This window comes from Triturus cristatus, chromosome 4_2 (assembly GCF_964204655.1).
Source record: "Triturus cristatus chromosome 4_2, aTriCri1.1, whole genome shotgun sequence".
Taxonomy (NCBI): domain Eukaryota; kingdom Metazoa; phylum Chordata; class Amphibia; order Caudata; family Salamandridae; genus Triturus; species Triturus cristatus.
The window spans coordinates 536,772,950-536,787,926 of NC_140586.1; the positions used below are offsets into that span (position 1 = coordinate 536,772,950).

Below are 14,977 nucleotides of genomic sequence, written 5' to 3' on the forward strand. Positions count from 1 at the left end.
ATGCATCGCACCTGTGCACCAAGTTTCCATCACATCCCTCGCAATAAGGAGCCACTTTCGGAATTTACGCATTGCTTCTCCTTGAGGAAAGGATTCAGTGCAACACTTCTACTGCCTGCAGTAGAACTGATCACTCCATTCCCTTGGGATTCAAAAATCGATGCATCACTGTGCTTTCTGACACTTTCCTCCTTTGTGGTTGTTTTTCATCTTGGATTTGTCACATCAACGGTGCTTTATGCTACAATCTACGCATCCATAGTGTTCTCTGAACTGAATTGCTTAAACCTTTAAAAAGTGATATCTTGAGTTGCTTATGTTGGGTTTTTGTTGGTTTGGTCTTTTTTGTTTAGATAAAGATTTGTTATTTTTCTAATCTGGTGTGGTGTCCATTTGTAGTGTTTTGACTGTGTTACGGTGTGTTTTATGTACAAACGTTTTACACATAGCCTCTGAGATAGGCCTGACTGCTTGTGCCAAGCTACCAAGGGGGCGAGCAAGAGTTATCTTGGGTGTGTAACTCCTTTACCCTGATTAGAAGGAAGGATCCCTACTTGAACAGGGTGCATACCACTGCCAAATAGAGATGCCCATTTCGAACTCAGAGATATGTAATATTAAAGGTATAGGATAAAAAAGTGCTTAGCACAAAGCACCATCTGTGGTAATCTGGCCGTGCTGGACCAGACAACGTTAGAGGTTCAATGATTAAAGAAATGCTGAGCACACAAAGAAGGGCAATAGTCATGAAGTATAGCCAGCAAAGAAGTCTTGCGAGAACGGAGTTGTGTTTGTTGTGAGTTATTCTTTCCACAGTTCTTCACATTTCTTGTGTCAAACATAGTATCCAATATAGACAAGCAACTGCCTCGTATTTTGTCACAGAAACTTTTTCAAGGCTGCAAAAGGATATACATAGTATTTTACACAAATGTATTGATGACATAGGGATGTAGAGGCATGTGGATTAGGTGAAAAACGTAAGAGTGGTTGAGGAAAGTCGATTGTCCATGCCTTAGTATATGCAAAGTTGTCTAAAGAAGTGACAAGTCTTATGCATTAGATCGATCAGGGTAATGAGAGAGCCAAGGATGGCAATAATGAAAATTGACAAAAGAACAGGGTAAGGGGGAGCGAATTTGCGATGAAGAGGAGACCACATTCTGTAAGAAACTAAAAAGACTCAGCTTGAGATAAAGCACTAATATAGTGTGAACAAACAAGGTAAAAGAGACTATACCAGCAGTATATGGAAAATGCTAGTGCGAGCATTGTGGCATAGCAATCATCACTTTATGTAAAGTCACAAATTCAGGCTGACCACAACAGACCGATTATGCCAGCTGAACAAAGTACCTATCCTGGTTGTGGAGTGTTGCGGTCCTGTATCGAGGATGCGATGCATAACAGTGATTCGGGGATGCGATGCAGGATCCTGCATTGAGGTTGCATATGGAGCAGCAGTTGAAAGGAGCTGTGGGGCTGCAATGTGAGGTCCTTTGTTAAAAAGGCATCATGCATCAGTGGTTCCAAGGAGCTTTGGGGCCGAGATGCAAGGTCCTCCTTAGAGGATGCACAATGCAGTGTTGGTTCTGAGGATCTTTAGGTCCCACATCAGGGATGAGTCATGCAGTGGTGATTCCGATGTGAGGCTGTGAGGGGGCTTTGCACTGCATTGGTTCTGTTTGGACCACACCTGGCCTGGCAAAGCACCTTTAGGCCAACCTAAAAGGGTCCAGAATTGGGTGGTACCACTTGGGGAGCAAGATTCAGAGCAGAACAAATCCAGGTGCTGGGTTCAAGGTGGTTGAAGCCTTTTCTGTCCCTGAGACTCTGATCATGATGCCAACCAACTAGCCCTTGCAGTCAAAACAAAAGTCAAAGTCCTGAGCCACATTCACAAAAGCAGAAATGTAATCAGTCCGAGTAGTAGTCTTCTTAGTCCATTTTCATGGTGGTTTATTCACTTTTCATATATATCCAAATACAATGTGCTTCACTCCTTCAGTATAACAGGTAGCCACAATTTGAGCCAACACGTGTTTCATCTATAGGCACATAACCTCAGACTTCATCAGTGCTACAACAGACAAATGCACAAATTACTTTTGAATACATGTACCACAAACAGAACCATCACCAACTGAATGCACAAAAGAAAGAACACCACATAAAGAATCCACCACAGACACCAATATAGTGAGAGCAAAACAGGTTAGACCTTAACTAAGATATTGGTGAAGAGACCAGTTGGACCATGACAACCTTAAACCCCCCAAAGTGTAGTGCCATCCTGAGTGGTTCTATATAAAGACCAAGAAAGAGAAAATAACATCCACTATTCATTTTTGGTGCCAGCTTTGAAGTAGAAATAGATTCTAGAGGTTCCACCCCCAAAGGTGCTTTGAATTTCCATCCTCACTGCCCTGGCCTCCATTTGTTTGGGGGCACAAAAGACTGATATGGAACCCTTTGTGAGTGTGCTTTGTGATGCACAGGTGCGATAGGTGACAGCTCTGCCACCCTATCAAGTCAGAGATTGTCTACCATGCCAGGATTGACAAGGCTACTTAAGTGGGTGGTACAATAAGTGCTGCAGGTCCACTAGTACCATTTAATTTACAGACCCTTGGTACAGGTAGCACTACTTTAATAGGGACATACAGGTAAATAAATGTGCCTATTGGATGTAAGCTAATTTTATCATATTTAAGGGAGAGAGCGCAAGCACTACCAAACTGTTTAGCAGTGGTAAGTTGTGGAGAGTCCTAAGGCCCACAAAAGCATGAAGAGTAAGGCAAAAAGGTTGACCACCCTAAGGCTGACAGGTCTAACAACCTGGTGCAGGAGGATCTCTGTCCCCTCTTTAAAGTGCAGACAACTACCGTCTGTACAGCGAAACAAGAAGTGACTTGTAAGCAGTCAATCCATCATTCAATGAATGTTCTGCCCCCAGGGCAGTGCTATCATGATAGATAAGCACTGTCCTGGAGTGCATTAGGCTCACCTTTTCCAAGGTGCGCCTGGCACAGACTAGGAGAGTGTGCCTGTTATGTAATAAAAGCCCCAGTTTTCTTTCTGTTCCTTAACTTTCCATCATAACATGTAGCTCTCAATTTGTCACCTGGTCTCTGAATTCCTGTATCTCTTAATATTTGCTTCAGCTGCCTTGGTTGTTTCTGAATATCCCTCAACAGACTAGTGTTTTTTGTGGTGGCCAAAGAATGTCAGTGTCTCCCAGAGAGATCAGATTTATAAAGTAAAGTTGTTCTCTTCCAACAAAATTGGAACACATCCTTCCATGGCTTTGATTTCACTTTATCAAGTGGCTTTCTTTTTTCCTTGGGATAGTCTGATGAACTTGCAAGATTAATTTGATTTCAACTTCACAATGCACTTGTCTGCCTTACTTCCCAGTAATGCAAAATGACAGGGAATCACCAGCGTTTATGGAACTAGTCACAGTCAGGTAAATATTTGTGAAAGAGATTAGTCTTGAGCAGTTGCCCTGGATCCAATGCTAATCAAGCAAAACTTTAAAACAAGAAAAAATAAGTCTGGCCACCCTTGAACATTTATCATGGTTCAGTTCTGTAACAGTTGTAGCAGCACTGCCCAATCTTGTTTAATGTATTCATGGGTCAGAGACCACTTCAAGTGGATATTTGCATTACACAATATAAGCAGAGATGATTGGAATATGAAAGAAGTCAGTTCAATTTCAAATTACTTTATTTGGCAAACAGGAATGCCATAAAGGATCCACAAGTAAAAAACAGCACAGATATCACTTATAAAATATTAAATTGACTCATTAAAGAAGTAAGTTAGGGCCTCCCTATGTTGGTGCAGTCTTTGAATACAAGAAAGTGTAGGAGATGTGGAGGGAGAAAAAGGGGACACATCTAACCTTCTCTCAGTACAATGCTTCAATTGGTGACATCACCAACTCTGATTGATAGGAATATGAAATTAATTCCAAAGTTCCACTAAGGATTTTAAGCACTCATTCCTAAATAGGTCTGCCTCTCCTAAGAATGCCTTTAACTGAGTACTCCATTCATTGAAAGGTGTGATGCCTAATTTGGAAGCGTTCATTATGCCATATAAGACTTCTTACCTGTATAAATCAACTGATTGCCTAATTAATATTGAAAGAAGCCCAAACGATGAACAGAGAGCCAACTTCTCAAAAATAGCCCTCAGTGGAGCAGCCTTCTGTGTGACCTTTAGGTATGTGAGTTGCAAACACATGATGTGCCAGATGTTACATATCCATACTTGGAAGCCCAAGCACCTCCACTTCACCATTTTCACCTTTGATATAAAACATTTAATGAATATTTCCGTGAATAGAAGTATTTGTCTAAGATGTGCATTAGGAGCATTCCAAAAATGGATTCAAAACAAGTTGCCACCACTATTGTAATCTCATGGAACCTGCCCCACAACGAAAGTGGTAATTTATAGCATTAAGCAAAGTCATTATCAGCCTTGGAAATCAATAAGTTCAAGCTAGCATTTCAATCTAACCTATGTTCAAAAGGACAACTAACTATTATGTACACCAGTATCTTAGATTCACTATCTGGGGTTTTCACCCCTTTGGTGTATTTCAACTGTGGTATGGATGTCACCAACGGCTCAATGGACAGCAAGAACTACTGTGGGATCAGCATTTATTAACTTAATCTTGGAGATGCCAGTCTGAGATAAATACCACTCCCGGACCAGTCTACTCCATAGTCCTAAAGAGGTAGCCCCACTTTGTGCTGCTGAATGCATCCTCCACATCAATTATGCTCACCACCATCTCCTCCACATTATTCCTCATAGGCAACCTAAAACGATCAACTGGGTGCTGCTGCTAATGTGATGAGCATATGGAAACAATTCACACCTGAAAGACGTGAATAAGATTAGATTTTCCCAAATTAGAGATGAGTGATATGATAGCTTTGTTGAATTCAGGGCAGAAATTAGTGTTGTAGTCTGTCTTTTATCTATTTGGCCGTGAAATGTTGCATGGCAATCAGGGAATGTGGAGGAAGGAAGTCTGTGGGGAGTTGGATGAATGTATCTACCTGACTTGCAGTTGGTGATGCTCCCTTCTGCAAATAAAATATTATGCTTAATTATCTACTCCATTGGTGTGTTTGTGGATAGTACATTATATATGTGACTTGTCAAAATTTCCAGGCTGAATTGTGCTATCATGTACACTTCTCCGGGAAGACCAACATCACAAGGAATTTTGCAAGTGAGCAGGTTCTGATTTCTTTAAGTGTGTCTTTGATACTAAACTAATCATCCAGCAGTTGACAGCCATTATTTGATGGGAAGGGAGGGGACATCTGAAAAGTATCAGGCCTCAAACACAGAATCATTGGTAAGATTAGAATGGTACAAATAGAAGAAAAAAAGCAGCAGAGGCATGCAAGGTTTCTATGGGGTGAGTCAGAAGGATGTTCGACGTATTGTAAACAGCCCAAATCATTGAAGGGGTTCTCTTTGCCTATGTTCAAGTCATACGTATATGGTCTGCATTCTCACCCTGCTCATTGTGATGACAACTAATTGAGACAGTACATATTTAGCCTTGGAATTGATTGTGTACTTAAAGCTCATTTCCTCTATTTCAAGTGCCCACAAAACAGTAGGGCATCATGATTGATTATGCTACTTGGTCTGACTCTAGAACAGCCAGTTTTATTCTGTAATAAGCTTAGCTAGTGCAGGATCCCTCATCATAATGCTATGGAGTGTGGCACTACCAGCTATGTGCATCTTCTACAGATGATGCCAAGAATGTATTCACCTTCAAAAAGGGGCAAACATTATGCAAAGTAGCTTACTCAATCAGCAATTTATACTTATAGGTGCTCATAAACTACCTCTTCAAGGGTCGTGTGACATGTCCTAGGTAAAGGCTGAGCAAACCAGAAGACTGTTCCAAAATACCTCCCTCCAGAATAGAGCATTATGAGGCATCATGTAGCACCAGGTAATAGATAAGGCAAAAATGTATTCAGCAGCTAGAATAATGGGGCATAGATAGAATGTGTAGTCCTTTTTCTAAGGGTTAACCAGTCTTTAAAGATCCGTGAAAGATAAGATGGGTCACCAGCAGCTCTACTGGAGCCACCTGAGGAAGTACGGACAGGGTTCCTGATCTTGCAGCGTGTGCTCGAATAGGCACGGACTGATTCACAAGTACGGTTTCAACATGTGTCGCCAGTGTTTCAGGCAGTATGCCAAAGATATCGGCTTTGTAAAGGTGGACTAAGAAAGAAAAAAATATGGCTGCTGCATGGACTTCGAAGGAAAGAGAGGCAAAGACAAAGAAAGGAAAGATATGGAGATGCAGTCTTTAAAGATCAAGATGGTGAATGAAATCTACAATATCATCTCAAGGATTGTGTCTAATGCGGGTTTCCTGTCACCATCTGTAACAATGTGAGTGACTGAATTCAGTCAGAAGCCATGGCAATGAAGAGAAGAAAGGGCCTTTTGAAACAGTGGGCATAAAGAGAACTTACCCAGTAGTGTGCCATTTTGAAACATACCACAACAAAAATGTGAAAGATTTGACATACTTTGTGATAGATGCTGTGGCCACTGCTGCTCAGGCAGGGAATAGGGAGAAAGAGTTGAGAAAATTAGATCATAGTATATCATAGAGCTTGACACTAAGACCCCAGGGGAACTTAATATAGAAGAGGAACTTCACACTCATCTGTTAATGATCATCACAGGAGTAAAAAGAGTCAATGCGATTAACCTCCCAAACCTGAATAGTTGTTTTTAATAATTTGATTTTAATCACACACTTTCACTGTACATGATTGAGACGAGTAGTAATTTACAAAATATACTGACAGTGTATTGCCCACTTGGGCTTGATTGAATTCACAGTTAATAGCCATCGATGATAATTATGTCAATCGATTGAATGAATTTGTGACATATAAAAGGAGATACACCAAATGATTTATTGTATTTCAAATTGGGGTATTTATATTCTATTAAGAGTCATTAAGGAGTGGTTTAGCCATTTTCAGAACCAATATGTAAATTTAGTGTTGTGAGATAGGGTCGAGAATAATGAAACCCAATAAGAGTTACAAATACCTGGATTTGATGTTTGGTTCGCTGCCTCAAAATGTAAATTAATTTGCAGTAATCTTTACGAGGATTAAGTGATTATGCATGATTTGGTAAAAGACACAACATGAAAACTACTAATCTGTTTTCACATTTATTTGCACAGTTGTTTACACGGGATATGAAAATGAGTCAAAAGACTATTGGAAATGATGCCTCGGCATTGATGAACAAGGCTGTACGAAGCCAAAATGCGTACAAATAAAAATATTTTTTATCTGTGCACAGCGTCGTCATCTTTCTAACAGAAGGAAAAGGATAATTAATTATGGACATGTTTCTCGTGGTGGCCGAACGGCAATGCGCCCATAGTTCCAGAAAGAGTTTATATATATATATATATATATATATATATATATATATATATATATATATATATATATATATATCCAGTCAAAAAGGGTGCCCCTTATGGAAGAGCCACAGCAGGTAGAGTGTATTCCAATTGCTTTATTCAAGGGGGCTGCATGCAGGTTTTGACACAGACGTCATCGTAGGTTAACTGCCAGACGCGTTTCGAGTCTTCCAGACTCTTAATCATTGGCGACCACATGTAGAGCAGGACCGGCAATGTGCAACTCAATTTAAATTCACTTAGACCGCTCCAGTGGGCGTGGCCACTTCTCTGGCCTTCTGGTTTTCGTAGTGCACACCATTACTGCTCAAGTGAGTCCGTCCTGAAAAACATTAAATCAAAGTTCACTTAAAACCCCAGTGGGATGATGTACAGTCTTGTTAAAAACATGCTGCATTCTTAATCCTCCGTGATAGGACTACCTCCCTTTGCGGTGATGTCGAATGGCCTCACCTCGGGAACGCTGCGCTTGCAGCGGGGCTTCTTCCGCGACCAGAGCCGGCCGCTAAAATTCAGTCAAAAAGGGTGCCCCTTATGGAAGAGCCACAGCAGGTAGAGTGTATTCCAATTGCTTTATTCAAGAGGGCTGCATGCAGGTTTTGACACAGACGTCATCGTAGGTTAACTGCCAGACGCGTTTCGAGTCTTCCAGACTCTTAATCATTGGCGACCACATGTAGAGCAGGACCGGCAATGTGCAACTCAATTTAAATTCACTTAGACCGCCCCAGTGGGCGTGGCCACTTCTCTGGCCTTCTGGTTTTCGTAGTGCACACCATTACTGCTCAAGTGAGTCCGTCCTGAAAAACATTAAATCAAAGTTCACTTAAAACCCCAGTGGGATGATGTACAGTCTTGTTAAAAACATGCTGCATTCTTAATCCTCCGTGATAGGACTACCTCCCTTTGCGGTGATGTCGAATGGCCTCACCTCGGGAACGCTGCGCTTGCAGCGGGGCTTCTTCCGCGACCAGAGCCGGCCGCTAAAATTCAGTCAAAAAGGGTGCCCCTTATGGAAGAGCCACAGCAGGTAGAGTGTATTCCAATTGCTTTATTCAAGGGGGCTGCATGCAGGTTTTGACACAGACGTCATCGTAGGTTAACTGCCAGACGCGTTTCGAGTCTTCCAGACTCTTAATCATTGGCGACCACATGTAGAGCAGGACCGGCAATGTGCAACTCAATTTAAATTCACTTAGACCGCCCCAGTGGGCGTGGCCACTTCTCTGGCCTTCTGGTTTTCGTAGTGCACACCATTACTGCTCAAGTGAGTCCGTCCTGAAAAACATTAAATCAAAGTTCACTTAAAACCCCAGTGGGATGATGTACAGTCTTGTTAAAAACATGCTGCATTCTTAATCCTCCGTGATAGGACTACCTCCCTTTGCGGTGATGTCGAATGGCCTCACCTCGGGAACGCTGCGCTTGCAGCGGGGCTTCTTCCGCGACCAGAGCCGGCCGCTAAAATTCAGTCAAAAAGGGTGCCCCTTATGGAAGAGCCACAGCAGGTAGAGTGTATTCCAATTGCTTTATTCAAGGGGGCTGCATGCAGGTTTTGACACAGACGTCATCGTAGGTTAACTGCCAGACGCGTTTCGAGTCTTCCAGACTCTTAATCATTGGCGACCACATGTAGAGCAGGACCGGCAATGTGCAACTCAATTTAAATTCACTTAGACCGCCCCAGTGGGCGTGGCCACTTCTCTGGCCTTCTGGTTTTCGTAGTGCACACCATTACTGCTCAAGTGAGTCCGTCCTGAAAAACATTAAATCAAAGTTCACTTAAAACCCCAGTGGGATGATGTACAGTCTTGTTAAAAACATGCTGCATTCTTAATCCTCCGTGATAGGACTACCTCCCTTTGCGGTGATGTCGAATGGCCTCACCTCGGGAACGCTGCGCTTGCAGCGGGGCTTCTTCCGCGAACAGAGCCGAACCGCTAAAATTCAGTCAAAAAGGGTGCCCCTTATGGAAGAGCCACAGCAGGTAGAGTGTATTCCAATTGCTTTATTCAAGGGGGCTCTTCCATAAGGGGCACCCTTTTTGACTGAATATATATATATATATATATATATATATATATATATATATATATATATATATATATATATATATATATATATATATATATATATTCACTTAAAAAACCATAGGTTTCACACATATTATAGTTAGCTGAACATTTCACTCGTAAAAAACCAATGAAATTCCCCCGTTATAGTTAGTGCAGGCAACTATAACTCACGCGACCGCAATCCTCTGCTGATGACGTCAGATATTACATCACTGTATTTAGACACTTATTTACCCATGTCTTCTTCCATTAATCTTTAGCTATACATATATTACAAATATTTATTTTTCATAAAGACACATATGTCATCAGTGATGTAATATCTAACTATAACGGGGGAATTTCATTGTTTTTTTACGAGTGAAATGTCCAGCTAACTATAACATGTGTGAAACCTATGGTTTTTTAAGTGAATTTGCAAGGTTTTTTAAATGCTAATTCGTAACTATAACGTATGTGAAACCTATGGTTTTTTCAGTGAATTTCAAAGGTTTAATAAATCTTAAGTTATGTATTTATGAAAAAAAAAAAATGTCAGGTTTTTCACCGTGCGCGCACCGTGCGCGCGCAGTGGACGCTCTGTGCACTTCGCGCACTGAGCACCCACGGTTCGCGTGCGCGCACCGTGCGCGCACCTCGCGATTTTTAAAAAAAACAAAAATTGTTTTTTTCGCCCATGGGGGTCCTTCTGTGACCCCCTGACCAAGGCTAGGGGGTCAGGAACTGTCCATTCTGCCCCCTTTTCACGTTCTCCACCTTTTTTTTTCACCCCCTCAGACTGCGAGAGACAAAATGGCAGCCGACACTTCCTGGTTTCGACCAATTTGAATGTTTACCGTCATCTAACAACCAATCAGAATTGCGCTCGCGCACGGCAGGGTGCGCGCACGGTGCGCGCACGGTGCGCGCACGGTGTGCACGTATAGATATTGATATGCTTTTAAATGCTATTTTCTCAGGAAATACTGAACAGATTTACACCAGACCTGCAAAAGGCACTTCCATGACCTTATTGCTACCTCTCTGCCAAATTTCACGTAATTCTGTTCAGCCGTTCGAGCTGTAGCTGCGACTAAAGGTCCTATGGAAAAATGCATGGGGAAAACGTGTTTTGGGACCCCCCTTTTTCTCAGCCCCCGCTTGACAAATCACCCCGAGACTCTCAGGGTAGGAGCTGAATGGAGCGCCCCATTAGTTTTGAAAATTTCGCGAGGATTCGTCAACCGGCGCCAAAGTTATTCAAAATAGAATTTTGAGATGTCCTATGGAAACTAGGTTGTAACTATAACTATCTACTGAAGTGAGAGCTTTATTAGCTTACAAACAACGCGTTTCAGCCATAAAGGCCTTTGTCAAGTTACCCGGGTGTAAGTGGGACGACATTTGAAGTTCAAACAAATGAGCATCATAATGGACATAGAAGAGTTACTTTGTCGTGCATGTCGTATAAACAGAAAAATGAAAAATTATTAAATAGCACGTTGATATAATGCTCAACATGAATTTTAAATGCATGTATTCCCCAAAATGTATGAGCCATAATGCGCTTAAAATGTGTGACAATTTTTCACAATACAGCAAGTCATCAATGCTAAATATCATGCGCGCTCTCAATATGAGAAGGATCATTTCATATGCACTTATTGACAGTTACCGGGATACGCTACTCAATTGATAGACTGAGCATAACAGTAAGCAATGCTGTAAGTAAAGGAATAGACATAAAAGACATGTTTCTGCATTCTACGGACGCAGCAAGGTAAGTCAATTGATAGACTGAGCATAACAGTAAGCAATGCTGTAAGTAAAGAAATACACATAAAAGACATGTTTGTGCATTCGGCGGACGCAGCAAGGTAAGTATATTTGTCACAGTGAAAATTCACGTTTCATCTGATTCAATAAATACAAGAAATTCAAACAGTTGTACTCATATTAGATGCGTAAATGTTAAAAAGAGGAAATACAGCATAGATAAGTATTGCGCTACAGACTACTGCTTAATTATCAAAAGCTATCTTCCATCATAAGTACTCCGGCCAATAGGCAATTCGTATTGAGCACATAAATACCATCATGTATTGAGATTAGTACTGCTTGTTCTACTGCGTCATAAATGATGCAAAAAAAGCCTTTCATTTCATACATAATGTGAAATAATACCTCAACAGTAACTATCTTCACAAATCATATTTGTATGTACATCCCACTTCGTACACTCAGGTTAAAAATATATATATATCCTTTCTACAAGTCACAAAAGTGTGAATAAGTGAATCAGTGACAGGGATTGTAGGGTAATGAAGAGACTCTCCAGGTACCTTAGAATAATGTGAAACAATGTAACACTCAGTCTGCTAGCTACGGAAAATGCTGGGTAAGGACAATGCTGCCCATTAGGGTGCGCTCAGGCAGGACCAGATTGGTGACCACCAAATTTCGGGCAAATGCCAGACTCAATGAAACCATAACCTATTTATTTCAGAGTAATGGACCACAGTTTCTCCAATAAGAGAAGCATTATTACAGACAAGTGTCTGATAAGGAGCTGTGCCCAAAGTCAAGTCAAAACCACTGTGATTGTGCATCCAATATAAAAATGTACTCTCAGACAGGAAAACAAAAAATCCCCTGACACAAAATGGAAAAAGAGACTAAGAAAGAAAAAACAAAAATAAGAGCAAAGAAAAGATGCAGCTAATAAAATATGGACCACAATCCATAGATATAGATATAGCAGAGTCATGGAAATGAACAATCAAAGAGGGCAGTGTGTTCATAGGCCAATATGAGTATTCAATTCTTCTTCCCTATTGAGGCCAAATAGCATCCTGGTGTTCAAATCAATGATATACCTTGATTCAAGGACTCGCAGTTGCTTTTCACTGTCCCCACCACGTATGTGTTTGAATGTTCTGTCAAAACCACAGAAGTTTTGCAATTTTTGTCACTGTTATGTGAATTATAGAAGTGTTGTGCGATCGGGTAGGTAAAATCCATATTAGTTATGTGCTTTGATGGTCCAGCATGCGTTTCTTGAGCAGATGTTTTGTGCTGCCTATATAGTGCATGCCGCACAGACATTCTAATTGATATATCACGAAGTCCGTGGTGCAGGTAATGAATTTGTTAATGATTCTTTTCCTGCCATCATTTGTTTTAAAGGTTTTGCAACTGGTGGTGTACCAGCAGGCTTTGCAGGAGTTGCACTTGTAGAATCCCTCCTTCCGCTGTAACCAGGTTTCAGTGGGTTGTGTCTGCTGGTAACTCTAAACCAATCTATCCTTAAGGGACACTGGTCGTCTTTATGTTACAGTAGGTGATTCCTCCATTATTTTACCGATCACAGGGTCAGCCTTGACAAGGCCCCAATGTTTTTTCATTAGTGATTCAAGATTGCCAGATTTCACATTATATGTGGTGATGATGCGGGTACTGCTGACAGATGCGCCCGTAACCGATAAAGCTTCACGTTTACCAAAAAGGACCTCAACTTGATTGGTACTACTCAGTTTGTCTGTGGCTTGTTTGAGTATTTTATCAGAGTAACCACGCTGTTGAAATCTCTTGATCATATTGGCACTCTCAGCACCGTAGCCTTTATCAGTGCTGCAATTCCTGCGTGCACGAAGAAATTCCCCATAGGGGATGCTATTGATCAGCGAGGAAAGATGATGGCTGCGCGCAAGTTATAGGGTATTACCTGCAGTCTCCTTTCTGAAAAGAGCCGCTGTGAGTTTATTCTGATCTACTGTGACTCTGATGTCTAAAAAGTCACAGGATGTCCCACTGATAGAATGAGTGAAACTCAGGTTCAGGTCGTTGGCTGATAATACATTGAGGAATTCAGTGGCCAAATATAGACCACCATCCCAGATGAGAAAGAGATCATCGATGTATCTCAGCCATAATGGGATGTGCTCAGTGTATTTTTCAAATGCATCAGTCCATACCACCTGCTCCTCCCACCAGCCGAGAAAAAGATTAGCCAGGCTGGGGATGAAGCAGGTGCCCATGGCTGTACTGGACCAATGTCTTGTCAAAAAGGAAGATCTTCTCTTGTAAACAAAAAAGCATCATTTGTTTTAACATGAATGTGTGATTCAATTTGTCTATAGATTGATGTTGTAAGTAATACATGTAGGCTTCAACACCTTTGCATTGATCAATACACGTGTAAAGTGAACACACATCTAGCGAGATCATAACATAACTAGGTTCCCACTTAATATCATGAATTCTTTTCAGGAATTCCGTAGTGTCTTTGCAGTACGATCTAAGATCTACAACATATGGGGATAAAAAATAATCCAAAAAGATTGAAGTATTTTCCAAAAGGCTATTGTTAGAAGAGACGCTTGGCCACCTTGGTGGCTTAGTGGGGTGCTTGTGTACCTTGGGTAACAGGTACAGACAGGGTACTGTACAATTGTAATTTCTTAAAATTTTGAACTCCTCATCATCCAAGAGTCCATCCTTCCACCAGTCTGTAGGGAGGTCATGGTATTTGATTATTATTTCCTCATATTCTTCCCAACTGATGGCCTCATAACAGTGAGTGTAGCTCAACTGGCGCAATGCTTAATTTTTGTTATCCTCAGTGTTCATTAAGACGACATTCCCACCTTTGTCTGAGGGTTTAATCGTTACAGATGGATCCCCCATTAGATTTTTGAGTGCATTCCTTTGTTTTAGAGTGAGATTGTCCTTGATGCGATAGTTATGATCGTTTCTTGATTTGGCCAGTTTGTGAATTAACACAGAATGATATGCCTCAATGTTGTTATGGGCGACATTAGGATTAAATTTGGATTATGCTTTGAAACCGCTTTAGCATGTAGTATCCACCAAAAGTCCTAGGGACTGCAGCTGTATGCTAGTGGGATCGTTGATACTGTTGGTACTATTACTTACCAATTGATGAATTACCAATAGATAGATAGATAGATAGATAGATAGATAGATAGATAGATAGATAGATAGATAGATAGATAGATATATAGATAGATATAGATATAGTTAGATATATATATCTATAGATATATCTATATAGATATATCTATATATATATTCACAGAAAAAAAACATAGGTTTCAGGGGTGTTATAGTTAGCTGGCCATTTCACTCGTACAAAACCATAGAAATTCTTCTGTTATAGTTAGTTCTGCTAACTATAACTCGCGTGCCCGTAATGCACTGCTGATGATGTTACATATTGCATCATTCATGACATGGTCAGTGACATCACTGATGACATCACTGATGACATCTCAAATGACACCACTGATGACATCACTGATGCCATCATCCAGTGAATGTGGTTTAGTTTGAAATTTAAATATGTATTATGTATATACCAATCTGTATTGAAGATTGAGTGGAT

General features: G+C 40.9%; 1 pseudogene; it reads left to right on the forward strand.

Annotated features, from left to right (window-relative positions):
- The first annotated feature begins 6,115 nt into the window (after positions 1-6,115).
- LOC146834666 (small ribosomal subunit protein uS14 pseudogene) lies at positions 6,116-6,286 on the forward strand (annotated as a pseudogene).
- Positions 6,287-14,977: the final 8,691 nt, after the last annotated feature.